This window comes from Genypterus blacodes, unplaced genomic scaffold (assembly GCF_046128005.1).
Source record: "Genypterus blacodes isolate CSIRO-AG114 ecotype Tasmania unplaced genomic scaffold, CSIRO-AGI_Gbla_v1 ptg000019l_1, whole genome shotgun sequence".
Taxonomy (NCBI): Eukaryota; Metazoa; Chordata; class Actinopteri; order Ophidiiformes; family Ophidiidae; genus Genypterus; species Genypterus blacodes.
In genome coordinates, this window is record NW_027466832.1 from 1,345,001 (window position 1) to 1,364,100 (window position 19,100).

The following is a 19,100-nucleotide window of genomic DNA, read 5'->3' on the forward strand; positions in this document are numbered from 1 at the left end:
CTGCTGTCACAGTCACTTCATTTTCCAGTCCAGTCCCGATCTGTTCTTCTTGCTCTCTGTCCGTGTCTGATGTCCACAGGGTCTGTTCTCCCATCACATCGTCTCCCTCAGGTGCTGGTGTTGCAGCCCGTGGCTGAAACTCTGTAGCCTCTGGTCTGAGGTTCCTTCTGGTTTGTGCTGCGGAGTCTCCTTGGGGCCATCTGGACATGCATCGCCAGTCATCCTCTTCAGAGTCAGATGAACACTCGGGTTCTGCATTCTGTTTTGTCGGTGTCTTTTTCTCTTTGTGTGGTCTCTCACCTCTTTTCTTTTCAGGCTTGTGTGACTCAACTGGCAGGAAGTCACAGGGGAGCAGCAGATTTCGATGAAGCACTCTGGTGCGGCCCTGGCCATCCTCTGGTTGTACTTCATAAACTGGACTTTCTGGGTGTTTTCTCTTGACCACTACATGGACTTTGTCTTCCCAGAATGACCTGAGTTTTCCGGGTCCACCTCTTTCAGTCAAGTTCCTAATGAGAACTCTGCAGCCAGGATACAGCTCTGCACCTTGAACCTTCCGGTCATACAGGTTTTTCCCCCTCTCTCCGCTTGCCTTCGCAGCCTTGGAGGCTAACTGGTACGCCTCCTCCATCCTCTGTTTCCATTTCTTGGCATAGTCATCATGAGATGCACTGCCATCACTGTGGGGGATACTGAACATGATGTCAATAGGCAATCTGGGGTTACGACCAAAGAGCAGGTAATATGGTGCCTATCCAGTGGACTCATTGCGCGTGCAATTGTAGGCGTGTATTACTTTGGCAAGAGAATTCTTCCAATCTGCTTTAGCTTGGTCATCTAGGTTACGCAACATGGCCAGCAGGGTGCGGTTGAAGCGTTCCACTTGACCGTTCCCCTGGGGGTGGTACGGGGTGGTGCGAGAACCTTGGATGCCAGAGTATTTTTGGAGCTCTGCAAACAACTTATTCTCTAATTCTCTACCCTGATCATGGTGTAATTTCGTGGGGAAGCCGAATTTGAGGACAAAGTCACCGAATATCTTCTCAGCTGCAGTTCGAGCACTGTTGTTAGTACATGCATACGCCTGAGCGAATCGTGTAAAATGGTCCATGACCACCAGAATGTACTCATATCCTCCTTTACACTTCTCTAGGTGCATGAAGTCAATTGAGACCAGCTCAAAGGGGTATGTTGTCACAATACTGGTAAGTGGTGCTCTTACTGCTTTCTGTGGTCTTTTCCGTTTCACACAGCTACAGACCTTGTTGATGTGATGCTCAACGTCTCTCTGCATATGAGGCCAAAAGAAACGCTCACGGATCAGATGGAGTGTCCGTTCAACGCCCAAGTGTCCCATCTCTTCATGCAGCTCTCTCAGGATGAGGGGACGGAACTTTGGAGGCACAACCAGTTGTGTGCGTGTTGCTGTCTGTCGCCGGAGAACATCCTCAGCATCAATCACCAACTTCGCTTTCTCCCTTGCAAACACTGCCAACTCACTGTGAGTGTCTTTCACCCTCGGCCACTGCTGTTGTGCGACCTGCTGTTTCACCTGCTTCAGCAGTAGATCCTCGTCTTGAGCGGCTCTCAGTGCTTGAGGGGCGATCTGCTTTGCTGCGTTCATCCGCGGCTCACTGCTCAGCTCTGCGATGGCTGTGGTGATGGTCACTGGACACAGCAACGGCTCTCTCTCCACCTGGTGAACTGACAACCCTTTGGAGACACTGGCCAAGATCTCAGACTGTATCTTTTGTGAACAGGTTAGCATATACTTCTCTATGTCAAGGGGCATTCTCGATAGCCCGTCTGCGTCAGAGTTAGACTTCCCTGGCCTGTACTTAATTGAAGTCTGCCAATTCAGCCACCCATCTCAGCAACGTGGCATTCAATTTAGCTGTTGTCAGCACATATGTCAGAGGGTTATTATCTGTATATACTACAAACGATGGAGTGTAATACAAATAATCCCTAAACCTCTCGCATATAGCCCATTTCATTGCTAAAAACTCTAGCTTACCAGAATGTAGATGGTAATTCTTCTCTGGAGCAGAGAGTGTGCGGGAGCCATACGCAATGACCTTTAACCTTCCCTCCTGTTTTTGATAGAGCACCGCTCCAAGTCCATCCTGGGACGCATCACAATGCATAATGAACGGTTCTTCAAAGTTTGGGTAGCCCAGCACAGGAGGACTGGAGAGGTAATCTATCAGCTGACTGAGAACTGTACTGTGTTCTTCTGTCCACCTGATACGTTGATGTGAGGGTACCTGGCTTTGCTTTGTCTTTCTCACCCCAGCCTTCTGCTTCTTTGTGCCTTTAGGGGTCTCACTGCCTGGTATCTCAGCGCACAGCAGTGCATAGAGAGGCTTAGCTATGCGAGAGAAGTTTGGGATATAGGCTCGGTAGTATGAGATGAATCCTAGCACTTTCCGCACCTCACCCACTGTCGCTGGCTTCCTCTGCTTCATCTCTTGCACTGGGGCTACTTCTGCAGGATCCATTGTGTAGCCTTCCTTCGATACGATCTTTCCCAGAAATCTGACCTGGTTCTTAAAGAGCTCACATTTCTTTGCAGTCAATTTCACCCCGTGCTGTTGGTAGCGCTGAAGCACTTTTCTCACATCTTTCAGGTGATTATCAAATGTTTGGCTATGAACCAGATTATCGTCTAGATATGGCTCGCAAATTTCATCTCTGAGTCCAGATAGACACTCCTCCATGCTGCGCTGGAATTCGGAGGGTGCTGTAGACAAGCCAAAAGGGATTCGGATCCACTCATATAGGCCCCAGGGTGTTATAAAAGCTGTGAGTGGTCTACTACTTTCTTCCACGAACCCCTGATGGTAGGCCTTGCCTTGATCTAACACTGAAAACCATGCACTCCCATGTAAACTATCTAGCATATCTTGAATGCGGGGAATAGGGTGGCGATCTGGCAGAGACTTACGGTTGAGTTCTCTGTAGTCACAGCACAGACGGAGGTTCCCATCTTTTTTCCGCACACAGACAATGGGAGATGAGTAATGTGACCTAGATTTTTGGATCCAGCCCCTATTTAACAAGTCTTCTAAGTACTGTTTTACTTCTTTGTGAAGTGGCTTAGGCACAGACACATAGGTACGTCTTACCGGTGTTGTATCTGTGAGTCTGATTTTCAGTTGTAGGGAAGGGATGTATCCCACATCATCATCGTCTCTGGCGAACGCTCTGCATTCCTCCCTCAACATCTGCTTCACTTGTCGCTGCTGAGCAAGGGGGAGGTGAATCAGTGTGATTGGTGGGTCCCACCTTTCCTCGTCCACCGCTGTCCTTCCATCAGGCTCAGGCTCATCCTCCCTGCTGACCTCTGGACGTTCGACTGGAGAAGCTGGTCGAGGAGTGACTGGCTTGGCGTCCACTGGATAGACAGCTTTGACCAGTTGAACCTGCCCCAACACTGTGCGTGGGCTCAGGGTGACATCATGACAGGTGTTATTGGTGATGGGCAGTGCTATGCGAGAATATGTCCCTTCGCTAAGAGTCATCATGCTCTCTGACATTCTCAGGCCATCTGGCCAGGGGGCATGTTCATCAGGCAGAAAAAGGGCTTCTTGACTGGACAGTAGAGGACCTGTTCTCACAGCACATTTTATAGTTCTCACCTGACCTGCTGGGATCACTTCCTTCTGCCTGCCCACTCTCACTAGGCCGTCACTGCACTCAGGGTCACTGTTTTGAATAATTTTCACTAACATTTCAGTCTTTTTACAGCTAAAAGAGAAAGCTGTGCTCACAGCCTGTGTTATTACTTCATGTGGACCCTCCACACCATTCTTTAACAACAGTTCAATTACATTGTAACCAATGATTGGCTCTTCTGCTGCTCCTTTCTCACCTGTCACGAGCATGGGCACCTGAAGCGTGAACTCTGGAGCATGTGATGGGTCTAGGTGGAACGTGACCTCCACCCAGCCTAGGAAAGGGATGTCGGTCTGGTTGACAGCTTTCCCCACAAAAGGACCAGGGCCGAGGAGTTCTTCAGTGCTCCGTACCTTCACCTCTGGGATGCAGTTCTTCCTCCAGGTCTCATTGATAAGGCAGACTTGCGATCCAGTGTCCCATAAGGCTTGAGTCTTCACCCCATCTAGGTAGCAACTCACCATGCACTTCTTTCCAATAAGTCTCAGCAGCTGTGAATGGTGACGAGGGGAGATGTGGCTAATATAAGCAGAACCTGCCAATCTTCCACCTGGGGAACACCTTTCTGCTCGCAGTCTCTCTTCTAATTGTACAATGCTTTCTCTAAGAATAGTAGGGGTGTTGAGTGACCTGCTATGCTGTTCTTGAGTGTCAGGGGAGGTACATTCTACAGTCTGTCCTTTGATATTAGCTGAATCAGTGTTGCCTCTTGAGTTCCTTTGGCCTCTGCATCCTCTTGAGAGGTGTCCACTCAGGCCACATTTGAAGCAGTGGTCACACTGTTCCTCTTCACCCCGGTCTTGACATCCTCTGCATGCCCTCTTCCCTCTGTTTTGGAACTGGTGAGATGGTCGTGCTGAGTACTGAACATTCTTCCTCAGCTCAGCCACTTCCTCTCTCAGCTGTTTCACTGCATCCATCAGTTCAGTTTCTGAAGAGCTTTTTGGAGTTTTTATCTTCTGACTTTTAACACTGGCCTTGACTGAAGTGCTGTGTTCAGATGGCTGGTCATTGTCTGTTTCCCTGTCACTATACAGCTGGTAAGTAGTTGTTTCTGTTTTTAGCTCATTTATTCTGGCTGGCTTATTTGGGATACTTTTCTTCAATTTCTGCTGTGTCTCCCAATCAACAGCAGCAGCATCATTCATTTTCTCTATCAATATCTCGTCAGTCACTCCTAGATCATCTAGGTGAGGTTTCAGCTGCATTTTAACATTATCACTCAGTAGTCCTGTACTGACTGACCTAAGAAACTTCTTCTGAATGAGGTCTGGGCTATACTGTACATCTGAGCTGGCATCTTCTGCAGCCGCCAGTAGCCTCTCTTTGAGTTCAACTGCACGAAAAAGAAAATTCTGAGGGGATTCTTTTGCATCTTGAGTTATGTTAATGAGTCTGTGGAACATATCTGTAGTGTTGTTTTCTTTGAAATGGGCTTTAAGAATCGTCTTCAACTGCACGAGTGTCAAATTATTTTTGGCTTCCAGCATATCACGTAAACTGAGCCCTGGTGTAGCAGCTTTTACTACGGCTTCAACAATTTCTACATCACTGTGGCCTTTACGTTTTTCAGAGTCTATTTGGTACATGAGGTTAGTGTATGATAACTTGTCTTTCTGCCCCAATTCACCTATCTGGCCATTAATCCGAAACTCGCGTCTGATAACCACTTCAGGGGCTCTGGAGAATGGGAGTTCTGGCGGGCTAGCCGTCCTGTTCATTTTTTCCCGAAGCCGACTCATTTCCTCCTCGAGCATTTTGGTCGACGTCTGGAATGTCAACTGCATTTCAGCATACTGTTTTTGTAGCTTTTGTAGCTCCTCTTCATTTTTATCATACCTCTCTGGTTTGGGCGCGTTTTCTCTCAATCGCTTAGCTGTAGCTAACAACTCTTGCCCAAATGTCTCTGCTACATCTTGTTCCTCCACTTCAAAAGCATTCTCTACTGACTCATTAATTGCTCGGATCAACGTGTGTTTCTTCTCCTTGTCTGATGAAACTTTGCTCGGATACACACTTCTTTTAGCTGTTCCACGTTTAGCCGACACAGTAGCTCCGTTAGCTGATCCTGTAACTGCTCCAGCTCCATTTTGCGTGTTCCAACATTCGTTCTTTTTTTTTTTCTTCAGACTTCTTTTTTGTATCACGTTGAGTCCCTGTTCGGGCGCCAATTTTGTTGCACACTTGAAGAAAGTAATACTCTCAACGGCGTGCTGGGAAAAGTTTTTTGTTTAATCCAAAGTTTCCACAATACAGCTCACTTCACCATTTACATCTCCCGCCTTCCGTTCTCAGTGGCTACTTCTTCTCTCTCTCACCGTTATGCAACTGCATTATATCCCAGTACTACAGCGCCACTTCTGGCCAAAACATGCAACAACATCGTAACAAAAGAAAATAAAAGGCCACAACTTAATGGAAAAGGGACCAAAGAAAAGACTAAATGGGGGGTATGTCACAAAGGCATCATGTAAATTGTGATATACATGAACTTGAGTGTAGTCATGTGTACACGGTGACTTGAACTGGGTCTGTCTCACCTATAAAGAGCCTCTGTGTGGCTGCTCTCCTCGTTTACGGCCATACCACTCTGAACACGCCCGGTCTCGTCTGATCTCGGAAGCTAAGCAGCGTCGGGCCAGGTTAGTACTTGGATGGGAGACCGCCTGGGAATACCCGGTGCCGTAAGAATTTTGGCCCTCTGAACAGCAGGCCTCACCTGGTCCTCCTCCCTCATGTTTCACTCCCTCTGTCAACACGCAATTTCCCTCGGGAGAATAAAGTTGTATCTTATCTTATCTGAAATGTTAGTGTTCTTCTGATGAAGGCATCATGTAAATTGTGATATACATGAACTTGAGTGTAGTCATGCGTACACGGTGACTTGAACTGGGTCTGTCTCACCTATAAAGAGCCTCTGTGTGGCTGCTCTCCTCGTTTACGGCCATACCACTCTGAACACACCTGATCTCGTCTGATCTCGGAAGCAAAGCAGCGTCGGGCCAGGTTAGTACTTGGATGGGAGACTGCCTGGGAATACCCGCTGCCGTAAGCATTTTGGCCCTCTGAGCAGCAGGCCTCACCTGGTCCTCCTCCCTCATGTTTCACTCCCTTTGTCAACAACCAATGTCCCTCGGGAGAATAAAGTTGTATCTTATCTTATCATATATGAAAGCATACATTCAGAAAATGAGTATTGCACATGGGCATAATATGAGATGATTGAATGCACATGAGGAGTGAAGTACAGGAGCCACTGTGTGACGATGATGATGATGATGATGATGATGATGATGAGGATGAAAGTGAGCGTCAGAGATGTAAGTGGTCCCTCTGTATGTTCTATGTGATGATTATCAGTTTCATTAGGTAAGACTTCATTATCCAGAAATGTGTGTTTCTGATGAAGGCATCATGTAAATTGTGATATACATGAACTTGAGTGTAGTCATGTGTACACGGTGACTTGAACTGGGTCTGTCTCACCTATAAAGAGCCTCTGTGTGGCTGCTCTCCTCGTTTACGGCCATACCACTCTGAACACGCCCGATCTCGTCTGATCTCGGAAGCTAATCAGCGTCGGGCCAGGTTAGTACTTGGATGGCAGACCGCCTGGGAATACCCACTGCCGTAAGCATTTTGGCCCTCTGAGCAGCAGGCCTCACCTGGTCCTCCTCCCTCATGTTTCACTCCCTCTGTGAACACGCAATTTTCCTCGGGAGAATAAAGTTGTATCTTATCTTATCTGAAATGTTAGTGTTCTTCTGATGAAGGCATCATGTAAATTGTGATATACATGAACTTGAGTGTAGTCATGTGTACACGGTGACTTGAACTGGGTCTGTCTCACCTATAAAGAGCCTCTGTGTGGCTGCTCTCCTCGTTTACGGCCATACCACTCTGAACACGCCTGATCTCGTCTGATCTCGGAAGCTAAGCAGCGTCGGGCCAGGTTAGTACTTGGATGGGAGACCGCCTGGGAATACCCGGTGCCGTAAGCATTTTGGCCCTCTGAGCAGCAGGCCTCACCTGGTCCTCCTCCCTCATGTTTCACTCCCTCTGTCAACACCCAATGTCCCTCGGGAGAATAAAGTTGTATCTTATCTTATCTTATATGAAAGCATACATTCAGAAAATGAGTATTGCACATGGTCATAATATGAGATGATTGAATGCACATGAGGAGTGAAGTACACGAGCCACTGTGTGACGATGATGATGATGATGATGATGATGATGATGATGAAAGTGAGCGTCAGAGATGTTAGTGGTCCCTCTTTATGTTCTATGTGATGATTATCAGTTTCATTAGGTAAGACTTCATCATCCAGAAATGTGTGTTTCTGATGAAGGCATCATGTAAATTGTGATATACATGAACTTGAGTGTAGTCATGTGTACACGGTGACTTGAACTGGGTCTGTCTCACCTATAAAGAGCCTCTGTGTGGCTGCTCTCCTCGTTTACGACCATACCACTCTGAACACGCCCGATCTCTTCTGATCTCAGCAGCTAAGCAGCGTCGGGCCAGGTTAATACTTGGATGGGAGTTCGCCTGGGAATACCTGGTGCCGTTAGCATTTTGGCCCTCTGAGCAGCAGGCCTCACCTGGTCCTCCTTCCTCATGTTTAACTCACTCTGTGAACACGCAAGTTCCCTCGGGAGAATAAAGTTGTGTCTTATCTTATCTTATATGAAAGCATACATTCAGAAAATGAGTATTGCACATGGGCATAATATGAGAAGATTGAATGCACATGAGAAGTGAAGTACACGAGCCACTTTGTGACGATGATGATGATGATGATGAAAGTGAGCGTCAGAGATGTAAGTGGTCCCTCTGTATCTTCTATGTGATGATTATCAGTTTCATTAGGTAAGACTTCATTATCCAGAAATGTGTGTTTCTGATGAAGGCATCATGTAAATTGTGATATACATGAACTTGAGTGTAGTCATGGGTACACGGTGACTTGAACTGGGTCCGTCTCACCTATAAAGAGCCTCTGTGTGGCTGCTCTCCTCGTTTACGGCCATACCACTCTGAACACGCCCGATCTCGTCTGATCTCGGAAGCTAATCAGCGTCGGGCCAGGTTAGTACTTGGATGGGAGACCGCCTGGGAATACCTGGTGCCGTAAGCATTTTGGCCCTCTGAGCAGCAGGCCTCACCTGGTCCTCCTCCCTCATGTTTCACCCCCCATGTCAACACGCAATTTCCCTCGGGAGAATAAAGTTGTGTCTTATCTTATCTGAAATGTTAGTGTTCTTCTGATGAAGGCATCATGTAAATTGTGATATACATGAACTTGAGTGTAGTCATGTGTACACGGTGACTTGAACTGGGTCTGTCTCACCTATAAAGATCCTCTGTGTGGCTGCTCTCCTTGTTTACGGCCATACCACTCTGAACACGCCCGATCTCGTCTGATCTCGGAAGCTAATCAGCGTCGGTCCAGGTTAGTACTTGGATGGGAGACCGCTTGGGAATACCCGGTGCCGTAAGCATTTTGGCCCTCTGAGCAGCAGGCCTCACCTGGTCCTCCTCCCTCATGTTTCACTCACTCTGTGAAAACGCAAGTTCCCTCGGGAGAATAAAGTTGTATCTTATCTTATCTTATATGAAAGCATACATTCAGAAAATGAGTATTGCACATGGGCATAATATGAGATGATTGAATGCACATGAGAAGTGTAGTACACGAGCCACTGTGTGACGATGATGATGATGATGATGATGATGATGATGAAAGTGAGCATCAGAGATGTTAGTGGTCCCTCGTTATGTTCTATGTGATGATTATCAGTTTCATTTGGTTAGACCTCATTATCCAGAAATGTGTTCTTCTGATGAAGGCATCATGTAAATTGTGATTTACATGAACTTGAGTGTAGTCATGTGTACACGGTGACTTGAACTGGGTCTGTCTCACCTATAAAGAGCCTCTGTGTGGCTGCTCTCCTTGTTTACGGCCATACCACTATGAACACGCCTGATCTCGTCTGATCTCGGAAGCTAAGCAGCGTCGGGCAAGGTTAGTACTTGGATGGGAGACCGCCTAGGAATACCCATTGCCGTAAACATTTTGGCCCTCTGAGCAGCAGGCCTCACCTGGTCCTCCTCCCTCATGTTTCACTCCCTCTGTCAACACCCAATTTCCCTCGGGAGAATAAAGTTGTATCTTATCTTATCTTATATGAAAGCATACATTCAGAAAATGAGTATTGCACATGGGCATAATATGAGAAGATTGAATACACATGAGAAGTGAAGTACACGAGCCACTGTGTGACAATGATGATAATGATGATGATGAAAGTGAGCGTCAGAGATGTTAGTGGTCCCTCTGTATGTTCTATGTGATGATTATCAGTCTCATTAGGTAAGACTTCATTATCCAGAAATGTGTGTTTCTGATGAAGGCATCATGTAAATTGTGATATACATGAACTTGAGTGTAGTCATGTGTACACGGTGACTTGAAAAGGGTCTGTCTCACCTATAAAGAGCATCTGTGTGGCTGCTCTCCTCGTTTACGGCCATACCACTCTGAACACGCCCGATCTCGTCTGATCTCGGAAGCTAATCAGCGTCGGGCAAAGTTAGTACTTGGATGGGAGACCGCCTGGGAATACCGGGTTCCGTAAGCATTTTGGCCCTCTGAGCAGCAGGCCTCACCTGGTCCTCCTCCCTCATGTTTCACTCCCTTTGTCAACACGCAATTTCCCTCGGGAGAATAAAGTTCTGTCATTTCTTATCTGAAATGTTAGTGTTCTTCTGATGAAGGCATCATGTAAATTGTGATATACATGAACTTGAGTGTAGTCATGTGTACACGGTGACTTGAACTGGGTCTGTCTCACCTATAAAGAGCCTCTGTGTGGCTGCTCTCCTCGTTTACGGCCATACCACTCTGAACACGCCCGATCTCATCTGATCTCGGAAGCTAATCAGCGTCGGGCCAGGTTAGTACTTGGATGGGAGACGGCCTGGGAATACCCGGTGCCATAAGCATTTTGGCCCTCTGAGCAGCAGGCCTCACCTGGTCCTCCTCACTCATGTTTCACTCCCTCTGTCAACACCCAATGTCCCTCGGGAGAATAAAGTTGTATCTTATCTTATCTTATATGAAAGCATACATTCAGAAAATGAGTATTGCACATGGGCATAATATGAGAAGATTGAATGCACATGAGAAGTGAAGTACACGAGCCACTGTGTGACGATGATGATGATGATGATGATGATGATGATGAAAGTGAGCGTCAGAGATGTTAGTGGTCCCTCTGTATGTTCTATGTGATGATTATCAGTTTCATTAGGTAAGACTTCATTATCCAGAAATGTGTGTTTCTGATGAAGGCATCATGTAAATTGTGATATACATGAACTTGAGTGTAGTCATGTGTACACGGTGACTTGAACTGGGTCTGTCTCACCTATAAAGAGTCTCTGTGTGGCTGCTCCCCTCGTTTACGGCCATACCACTCTGAACACGGAAGTAAGAGGAGGTGTGTGTGAGCTCCAGGCGTGCGTGTATTTTGACTGATCCTGTGCGGCAATTTTGATTTTGAGTTTGAACTGTGGCGTTTCTTTAAGCCCAGATTTTTCGTTTCTTTGATAGCTCTGTTTTTGGAGCCACCCCCAGCAGTTTTGACTGTCTGGGGGACACTTTAAGTTATTTATTTGTTTGTTTGGTTTTGGTTTTTCCTGATGGAAAATAGTTTATACTGTGCTCCAAGTATGGTGAGAACCAGAGGAAAGGGAGCCAGAGTCGCTGCACCGGGCCCGGACCGGACGGCCGAGGCAAACGAGCCGATGGTGGAAGACGATCGGGCGTACAGGACCGTGGACGGTCAGAATATGACGGGAGAAATGGAGGACACACGTGCGGTGACAGCTCCTGACGTAGCCGAAAATGCGCAAGGAGGAAGAGGGCAGGAGAGAGAAATCATCAGAGAGGAAGAGATACGGATTTTTAAGGATAAAGCTGAAGAGTTTCAGCAAAATTTAACGCTCGCCCTGGAGCTGATTGGAGAAGATAAAGTGACCGCAATGGAGCTGATCCAGGCAATACAAGACACTTGTGGGAAAATCATCGCCTGCCGGTACACGGGCAGAAATAAATATGAGATCACAATGAATCACCCGAACGGGAAAGAAAGACTATTGGACGGCAGAAAAATTGGACAGACCGCGATCATGTCCAAGGAGTTATGTAATGATGAGCTGGTGGTCTCGTTTCTGGGGCTGCCGGCGTATATCACGGACAGCGTCATTCTGGGCAAGCTGAACAGCTGGGGAGTGAGTGCAGTATCCCCGATCATCAGGAGAATGTGGCCGGGAACTAGAATTGCTGACGGAACAAGATACGTGAAAGTTAAATTCACGGAGACGGTCCAATCACTTCCATATTCGACCAAGTTTGAGACGGCTTTTGGAGCAGAGTTCTTCAGAGTTTTGCACGACAAACAGGTGAAAGTGTGCAGACAGTGCATACAGACTGGTCATATCCTGAGGGACTGTCCAGATTTCCTTTGTAGAAAATGTGGAGAGCAGGGGCACTATGCAAGGGAGTGCATGGGCAGAGGGAACAAATGCCAGAGCTGCAAAAAGGAGAGCAGCAGATGTGTTTGTGAGGACGTTGATCATGCTCCAGGGACGGGAGGAAAGCAACGTGAGGAGCAGGAAGAATCGAGAGAGAATATCTCTGAGAGGGAGGAGACCGAGAAGGATCGTGCGGAGGGGGAAGCGGAGAAAGGAAGAGACATACTGGAGTCGGACGGAGAGCAAGGAATGGAGGTGAGAGGATCGACAGCTGAGGTGCCGGGACATGGAGACGCAGCAGAGGGGCAGAGTGTGGATACATCGGAGAGAAAGGAGAGGAAGGTGAAAATTGTTCAACTTCAGCGACCCCCAGAATCAGACTCAGAGATATGCTTGACGGGGTCTCAAGAGTCGGGGAACTCGGAGTCTGATATGGACCTCGGAAACAGCCAGGAGCTGGGGAAGAGAAGACTGCAATGGATGCTGAAGACAAGGGGATCAAAAAGAGGAAAAAGTAAGACGTGAACTGTAGCATAAAGATGATGGGCCTGATTTATCTCTATGTATTTACAATGTTAAAAATACTATCGCAAAACACAAACGGCTTAAGATGTATTAACAAGATGAGAGATGTTTTAAGGGTGGATACTTTTGACATCCTCTGTGTACAAGAGACTAAGTGGACAAGGGAGTGGAGAAGCTATCTGAGGGATACATGGGCTGGAAAAGTGTGGGCAAACAACGGTGTAAATGGACGAGCCGGAGTCGCTATTTTTGCTAAAGGAGATAAGATCCAAAATGTTAAGGAAATAGTGAAGGATGATGAGGGAAGGGTGATCGGTATTGAATTTATTTACAGGAATGTGCTTTACAAACTTTTGAATATTTATGCACCGAATGAGGACAACAAGCGTGGAATTTTCTTTGATCAACTAAAACCGCATTTGGGAGGGAACATTTGTGTAGTGGGGGATTTTAACTGTGCACTTACGAGATTGGATATATCAAGCAACAATACATACAAAAGTGATATAAGTAGGAAATCGCTAAATGAGCTTTTTGACTATTTCAACCTGGTAGATCTGTGGAGGGTGCGCAATATGGGAGAAAGGGGCTTTTCCAGACGACAGACGGTTCTGGGGAAACTTAAACAGTCCAGGATTGACTTATGTCTATTAGCATCTGGGCTGGAAAAAAAGATTTCAAAATGCTGGTATGAGTTCACAGGGTTTAGCGATCATGCAAGGTTATGGGTGGAGCTGGGGGAGAAAGAGCACAAAGGTGGAGGGTTATGGTGTTTAAATAACAGTGTTTTGCTGGATGGAAAATATAGGGAGAAAGTTGAAAATCTACTGAAAGAAAGAAAAAGAGAACTGCAGGGTGAGGGTTGTATAAATATGGGGGAGTGGTGGGAGGAGGTGAAATTGCACATCAAAAAAGTGACAATAAACTATTGTAAAAATAAAATGGAGAAGGAAAGAAGGACTGAGTATAGTTTAAGAGACCAGATTAATAAAGAGCTGGAAAGGTCGATTGCAGAGGAAAACTTCAACAATCTAAAATATCTCATGCTGAGAAAACAATTAGATGAGCTTGAGAAGAAACGGAGCAGAGGGGCAGCTATCAGATCGAGGATGAAGGATATTTTAGAAGGGGAAAAGAATACAAGTTTCTTTTTAGGGCTTGAAAAAAGACAGCAAAAGAAAGCTCATCTGCAAAACCTGAAAAATGAAGAGGGTAAGACAATGGAGAAGACAGAGGAAATGCTGGAGGTGGCTCATAAACATTTTAAAACACTTTTTTCAAAGATGGAGGTAAACTCTACAGACCACAGTGTTTTTGAAGGGATAGAAAAAAAATTAGGGGAAGATGACAGAGCAGACTGTGATAAAAACATAACAGAGGAAGAATTGGAAAGAGCAATAAATGGTTTGAATAAGAACAAAAGTCCAGGGCTGGATGGGTTATCGGGGGAATTTTACATCACCTTTAAACAGGTGATGAAGCCAATTCTCCTGAGAATCTTTCAATGCATGGAGCGGGAGGGGAAAGCATCTGGGGACTTCTTCACGGGGCTAATCCGAGTGGTGTATAAGAATAAGGGTGACAAAGGTGATTTGGGGAATTATAGGCCAATTAGTCTGCTAAATACAGATTATAAAATACTGGCTAAAATCCTGGCAAACAGATTGAAGGAGGTGATAGGCACAGTGGTGAATCCCTGTCAGTGTTATGGTGTGGTAGGGAGAGACATTAGTGACATCATCTTATCGATCCAGGACATCTTTGACAAAATGAATCAGAAGGGAGGGCTGTACATAGGGGTTGATTTAGAGAAGGCGTTTGATAGGGTGGATCATGATTTTTTGTTTAAAACACTGGAAAAGATGGGTTTCGGGGAAGGTTTCACTAAATGGATTAGGTTAATATATAGGAATGCCATCAGTAGGGTGAAAATAAACGGGAGGTTAACTGAGAGCTTCGCTCTGGAGAGGTCAATCAGGCAAGGATGCCCGCTTTCAGCTATGTTATACTCCATAGCGGCAGAACCCTTGTCTGCCCTCATTAGGAGGGACCCAGGGATTTTGGGGATTGAAATGGAAGATAAAACGGACACGAAAATCTACCAGTACGCAGATGACATAAGTATTACGGTTAGGAATGAGAGGAGTGTAGACAGGGTGCTGCAGCATGTAGAGTGCTATGAGAGGGTATCTGGGGCCAAAATCAATGCGGAAAAAACCGAGCTAATGGGCTTTGGTGATGGTTTCGATTGTGTAAATAAATGGAATTTTGTAAAGAGAAATGAAATGGTGAAGGTTTTGGGTGTATACGTAGGTAAGAATCGAGATGCAGCAACAAAACAAACGTGGGGTGAAATAGAGGGAAAAATCAAAATGCGATTGGATTTCTGGTCCGGGAGGAAATTGAATCTAAGGGGTAAAGTGATAGTAACTAACGCCCTCCTCCTGTCCAAGTGTCAGTATGCGCTAAGAGTCTGTGAAATGCCGGACAGGGTAATAGGAAAGCTGAATGACATGATGAGTGCTTTCATCTGGAATAAAAAACAGCATTTGATAGCCAGGAAGGTGCTCATCAATGGGCAGAAGGAGGGCGGTTTGAAATTGGTGGACCTGAAAAGTAAAAAGCTTAGTGCACGGATTCGACTGTTAGGGAAATTTATGGGAAACGCAAAGATTTACGCGTGGCAGAAGTGCCTCGACTCTTGCCTACAGGGGTGGGATAATAGAGGAGTGTTTAATCTATGTAGGGAAACGGAGCAAAGGGAAAGAGCACAGGTTAATGCATTTACAGGGGAAATACTTGAAGCGTGGAATATTTTACTGGGGGATTTAAAGTTTAGATGTGAGACTGCGGAGCAGGTGTTACACCAACCAGTTTTCAGAAATCCGGCAATAAGGTGTCAGGGGAAGGTATTTTCAGGGAGGTACTTGGAGGAACTAGGTTTAAATCAGGTGAAGCACTTTATCCAAAGAGGTGGTGGATTTCTGCAGGAGGAAGTAATCCAGGAGGTCAGGGGAAGATTAGGGAAAGTGAGACCAATAGAGATCAAAAGACTATGCCAGAGAATTTCAGAGGGGTTACCTCGTAGCTGGGTGGCGCTGGTGAAGGGGAGGAGGGCAGAGAAGGCTCTGGAGTTGGTCAGTTTCTCCCTCATCCAAGGAGGGAAAGAGCATGACATACGATCAGTTAACTCCAAGATACTATATAGAGTGTTTTTGGGAAAGGAAAAGAAGAAAGCGGCAGCTGAGGAAGTATGGCTAAGGCAGTTCCATGGGCTTAAGAGGGAGCACATTTGGTCAGATCTAAATGTGAAGTTCATTTCATCAGAGTGCTTTGATACAAATTTCAGGCTCAGACACAATAGAATATTTGTCAATTTGGTGCTAAACCAGATAAATAGACTCAACAGCAAGGTTTGTGATATATGTGAGGTGGAAGTGGAGACATTTAGGCACTTTATTTTTGAATGTAAGGAGTTAAAAGTGTTTTTTGAGAAACTGGACCAATGCTTTCAAAAATGTAGAGTCACAATCACGGAAAAGGAAAAATGGGAGAGGTTTTTTCTATTTGGGTATAAGGAAAGGAAAGCAGGGGTGAACAAATGGCTTATCAATTACATTCTGAGTTATGCCAAACATGTCATCAGACTTCGGAGAAACTATTCACATTTCGAGGACAAAAAAGTGAACATCTGGAGTTTTTTCTGTAACTTTATGAAAAGGAATGTGAGTCTGCTGTGGGATGGTGGGGACAAGAATTTCAAACAAAAGGTGCTGGAAGATAACTGTCTATTTGTGTGTGGAAATCAGGGTGGGGTGCAAATGTCAATAGGTCAAGGGTGAGGGGTGATGGGTGAAGGAAAAAAAAAAAAAAAAAAAGATGTGATGAATGGTGTTATGGATTGTTGGAAATAATTTGATTTGATTTGAAATGACTTGTATTTACTTGTGTAAAATGTATTTGTTAAAAATATTTATTTTTTGATAATAAAAGAGAAAAAAAAAAAAACACGCCCGATCTCGTCTGATCTCGGAAGCTAAGCAGCGTCGGGCCAGGTTAGTACTTGGATGGGAGACCGCCTGGGAATACCCGGTGCCGTAAGCACTTTGGCCCTCTGAGCAGCAGGCCTCACCTGGTCCTCCTCCCTCATGTTTCACTCCCTCTGTCAACACCCAATGTCCCTCGGGAGAATAATGTTGTATCTTATCTTATCTTATATGAAAGCATACATTCAGAAAATGAGTATTGCACATGGGCATAATATGAGAAGATTGAATGCACATGAGAAGTGAAGTACACGAGCCACTGTGTGACGATGATGATGATGACGATGATGATGATGATGAAACTGAGCGTCAGAGATGTTAGTGGTCCCTCTTTATGTTCTATATGATGATTATCAGTTTCATTAGGTAAGACTTCATTATCCAGAAATGTGTGTTTCTGATGAAGGCATCATGTAAATTGTGATATACATGAACTTGAGTGTAGTCATGTGTACACGGTGACTTGAACTGGGTCTGTCTCACCTATGAAGAGCCTCTGTGTGGCTGCTCTCCTCGTTTACGGCCATACCACTCTGAACACGCCCGATCTCGTCTGATCTCAGAAGCTAAGCAGCGTCCGGCCAGGTTAGTACTTGGATGGGAGACCGCCTGGGAATACCCGGTGCCGTAAGCATTTTGGCCCTCTGAGCAGCAGGCCTCACCTGGTCTTCCTTCCTCATGTTTCACTCCCTCTGTCAACACGCAATTTCACTCGGGAGAATAAAGTTGTATCTTATCTTATCATATATGAAAGCATACATTCAGAAAATGAGTATTGCACATGGTCATAATATGAGATGATTGAATGCACATTAGAATTGAAGTACACGAGCCACTGTGTGACGATGATGATTATGATGATGATGATGATGATGACAGTGAGCGTCAGAGATGTTAGTGGTCCCTCTTTATCTTCTATGTGATGATTATCAGTTTCATTAGGCAAGACTTCATTATCCAGAAATGTGTGTTTCTGATGAAGGCATCATGTAAATTGTGATATACATGAACTTGAGTGTAGTCATGTGTACACGGTGACTTGAACTGGGTCTGTCTCACCTATAAAGAGCCTTTGTGTGGCTGCTCTCCTTGTTTACAGCCATACCACTCTGAACACGCCCGATCTCGTCTGATCTCGGAAGCTAAGCAGCGTCGGGCCAGGTTAGTACTTGGATGGGAGACTGCCTGGGAACACCCGGTGCCGTAAGCATTTTGGCCCTCTGAGCAGCAGGCCTCACCTGGTCCTCCTCCCTCATGTTTCACTTCCTCTGTCAACACGCAATTTCCCTCGGGAGAATAAAGTTGTATCTTATCTTATCTGAAATGTTAGTGTTCTTCTGATGAAGATATCATGTAAATTGTGATATACATGAACTTGAGTGTAGTCATGTGTACACGGTCACTTGAACTTGGTCTGTCTCACCTATAAAGAGCCTCTGTGTGGCTGCTCTCCTGTTTTACGGCCATACCACTCTGAACACGCCCGATCTCGTCTGATCTCAGAAGCTAAGCAGCGTTGGGCCATGTTTGTACTTGGATGGGAGACCGCCTGGGAATACCCAGTGCCGTTAGCTTTTTGGCCCTCTGAGCAGCAGGCCTCACCTGGTCTTCCTCCCTCATGTTTCACTCCCTCTGTCAACACGCAATTTCACTCGGGAGAATAAAGTTGTATCTTATCTTATCATATATGAAAGCATACATTCAGAAAATGAGTATTGCACATGGTCATAATATGAGATGATTGAATGCACATGAGAATTGAAGTACACGAGCCACTGTGTGACGATGATGATTATGATGATGATGATGATGATGACAGTGAGCGTCAGAGATGTTAGTGGTCCCTCTTTATCTTCTATGTGATGATTATCAGTTTCATTAGGCAAGAATTCATTATCCAGAAATGTGTGTTTCTGATGAAGGCATCATGTAAATTGTGATATACATGAACTTGAGTGTAGTCATGTGTACACGGTGACTTGAACTGGGTCTGTCTCACCTATAAAGAGCCTTTGTGTGGCTGCTCTCCTTGTTTACAGCCATACCACTCTGAACACGCCTGATCTCGTCTGATCTCGGAAGCTAAGCAGCGTCGGGCCAGGTTAGTACTTGGATGGGAGACCGCCTGGGAATACCCGGTGCCGTAAGCATTTTGGCCCTCTGAGCAGCAGGCCTCACCTGGTCCTCCTCCCTCATGATTCACTTCCTCTGTCAACACGCAATTTCCCTCGGGAGAATGAAGTTGTATCTTATCTTATCATATATGAAAGCATACATTCAGAAAATGAGTATTGCACATGGTC

General features: G+C 45.7%; 9 non-coding genes and 5 pseudogenes across 9 annotated transcripts; all 14 read left to right on the forward strand.

The window, feature by feature from the left end:
• Window positions 1–6,250: 6,250 nt before the first annotated feature.
• On the forward strand, window positions 6,251–6,369 carry LOC142991601 (5S ribosomal RNA). The gene has a single exon (XR_012960969.1). It is a non-coding gene; the product is annotated as a 5S ribosomal RNA (ribosomal RNA).
• A 245-nt stretch (window positions 6,370–6,614) lies between these two features.
• Window positions 6,615–6,733, forward strand: LOC142991531 (5S ribosomal RNA). The gene has a single exon (XR_012960932.1). It is a non-coding gene; the product is annotated as a 5S ribosomal RNA (ribosomal RNA).
• Window positions 6,734–7,196: 463 nt separating this feature from the next.
• On the forward strand, window positions 7,197–7,315 carry LOC142991557 (5S ribosomal RNA; annotated as a pseudogene).
• Window positions 7,316–7,560: 245 nt separating this feature from the next.
• Window positions 7,561–7,679, forward strand: LOC142991506 (5S ribosomal RNA). The gene has a single exon (XR_012960907.1). It is a non-coding gene; the product is annotated as a 5S ribosomal RNA (ribosomal RNA).
• A 460-nt stretch (window positions 7,680–8,139) lies between these two features.
• Window positions 8,140–8,258, forward strand: LOC142991567 (5S ribosomal RNA; annotated as a pseudogene).
• A 445-nt stretch (window positions 8,259–8,703) lies between these two features.
• LOC142991606 (5S ribosomal RNA) lies at window positions 8,704–8,822 on the forward strand. The gene has a single exon (XR_012960974.1). It is a non-coding gene; the product is annotated as a 5S ribosomal RNA (ribosomal RNA).
• A 245-nt stretch (window positions 8,823–9,067) lies between these two features.
• On the forward strand, window positions 9,068–9,186 carry LOC142991490 (5S ribosomal RNA). Its single transcript, XR_012960892.1, has one exon. It is a non-coding gene; the product is annotated as a 5S ribosomal RNA (ribosomal RNA).
• Window positions 9,187–9,643: 457 nt separating this feature from the next.
• On the forward strand, window positions 9,644–9,762 carry LOC142991553 (5S ribosomal RNA; annotated as a pseudogene).
• Window positions 9,763–10,210: 448 nt separating this feature from the next.
• LOC142991548 (5S ribosomal RNA) lies at window positions 10,211–10,329 on the forward strand (annotated as a pseudogene).
• Window positions 10,330–10,574: 245 nt separating this feature from the next.
• Window positions 10,575–10,693, forward strand: LOC142991516 (5S ribosomal RNA). Its single transcript, XR_012960917.1, has one exon. It is a non-coding gene; the product is annotated as a 5S ribosomal RNA (ribosomal RNA).
• Window positions 10,694–17,312: 6,619 nt separating this feature from the next.
• On the forward strand, window positions 17,313–17,431 carry LOC142991513 (5S ribosomal RNA). Its single transcript, XR_012960914.1, has one exon. It is a non-coding gene; the product is annotated as a 5S ribosomal RNA (ribosomal RNA).
• Window positions 17,432–17,888: 457 nt separating this feature from the next.
• On the forward strand, window positions 17,889–18,007 carry LOC142991497 (5S ribosomal RNA). The gene has a single exon (XR_012960899.1). It is a non-coding gene; the product is annotated as a 5S ribosomal RNA (ribosomal RNA).
• Window positions 18,008–18,252: 245 nt separating this feature from the next.
• Window positions 18,253–18,371, forward strand: LOC142991564 (5S ribosomal RNA; annotated as a pseudogene).
• A 457-nt stretch (window positions 18,372–18,828) lies between these two features.
• Window positions 18,829–18,947, forward strand: LOC142991608 (5S ribosomal RNA). The gene has a single exon (XR_012960976.1). It is a non-coding gene; the product is annotated as a 5S ribosomal RNA (ribosomal RNA).
• The last annotated feature ends 153 nt before the right edge of the window (window positions 18,948–19,100 follow it).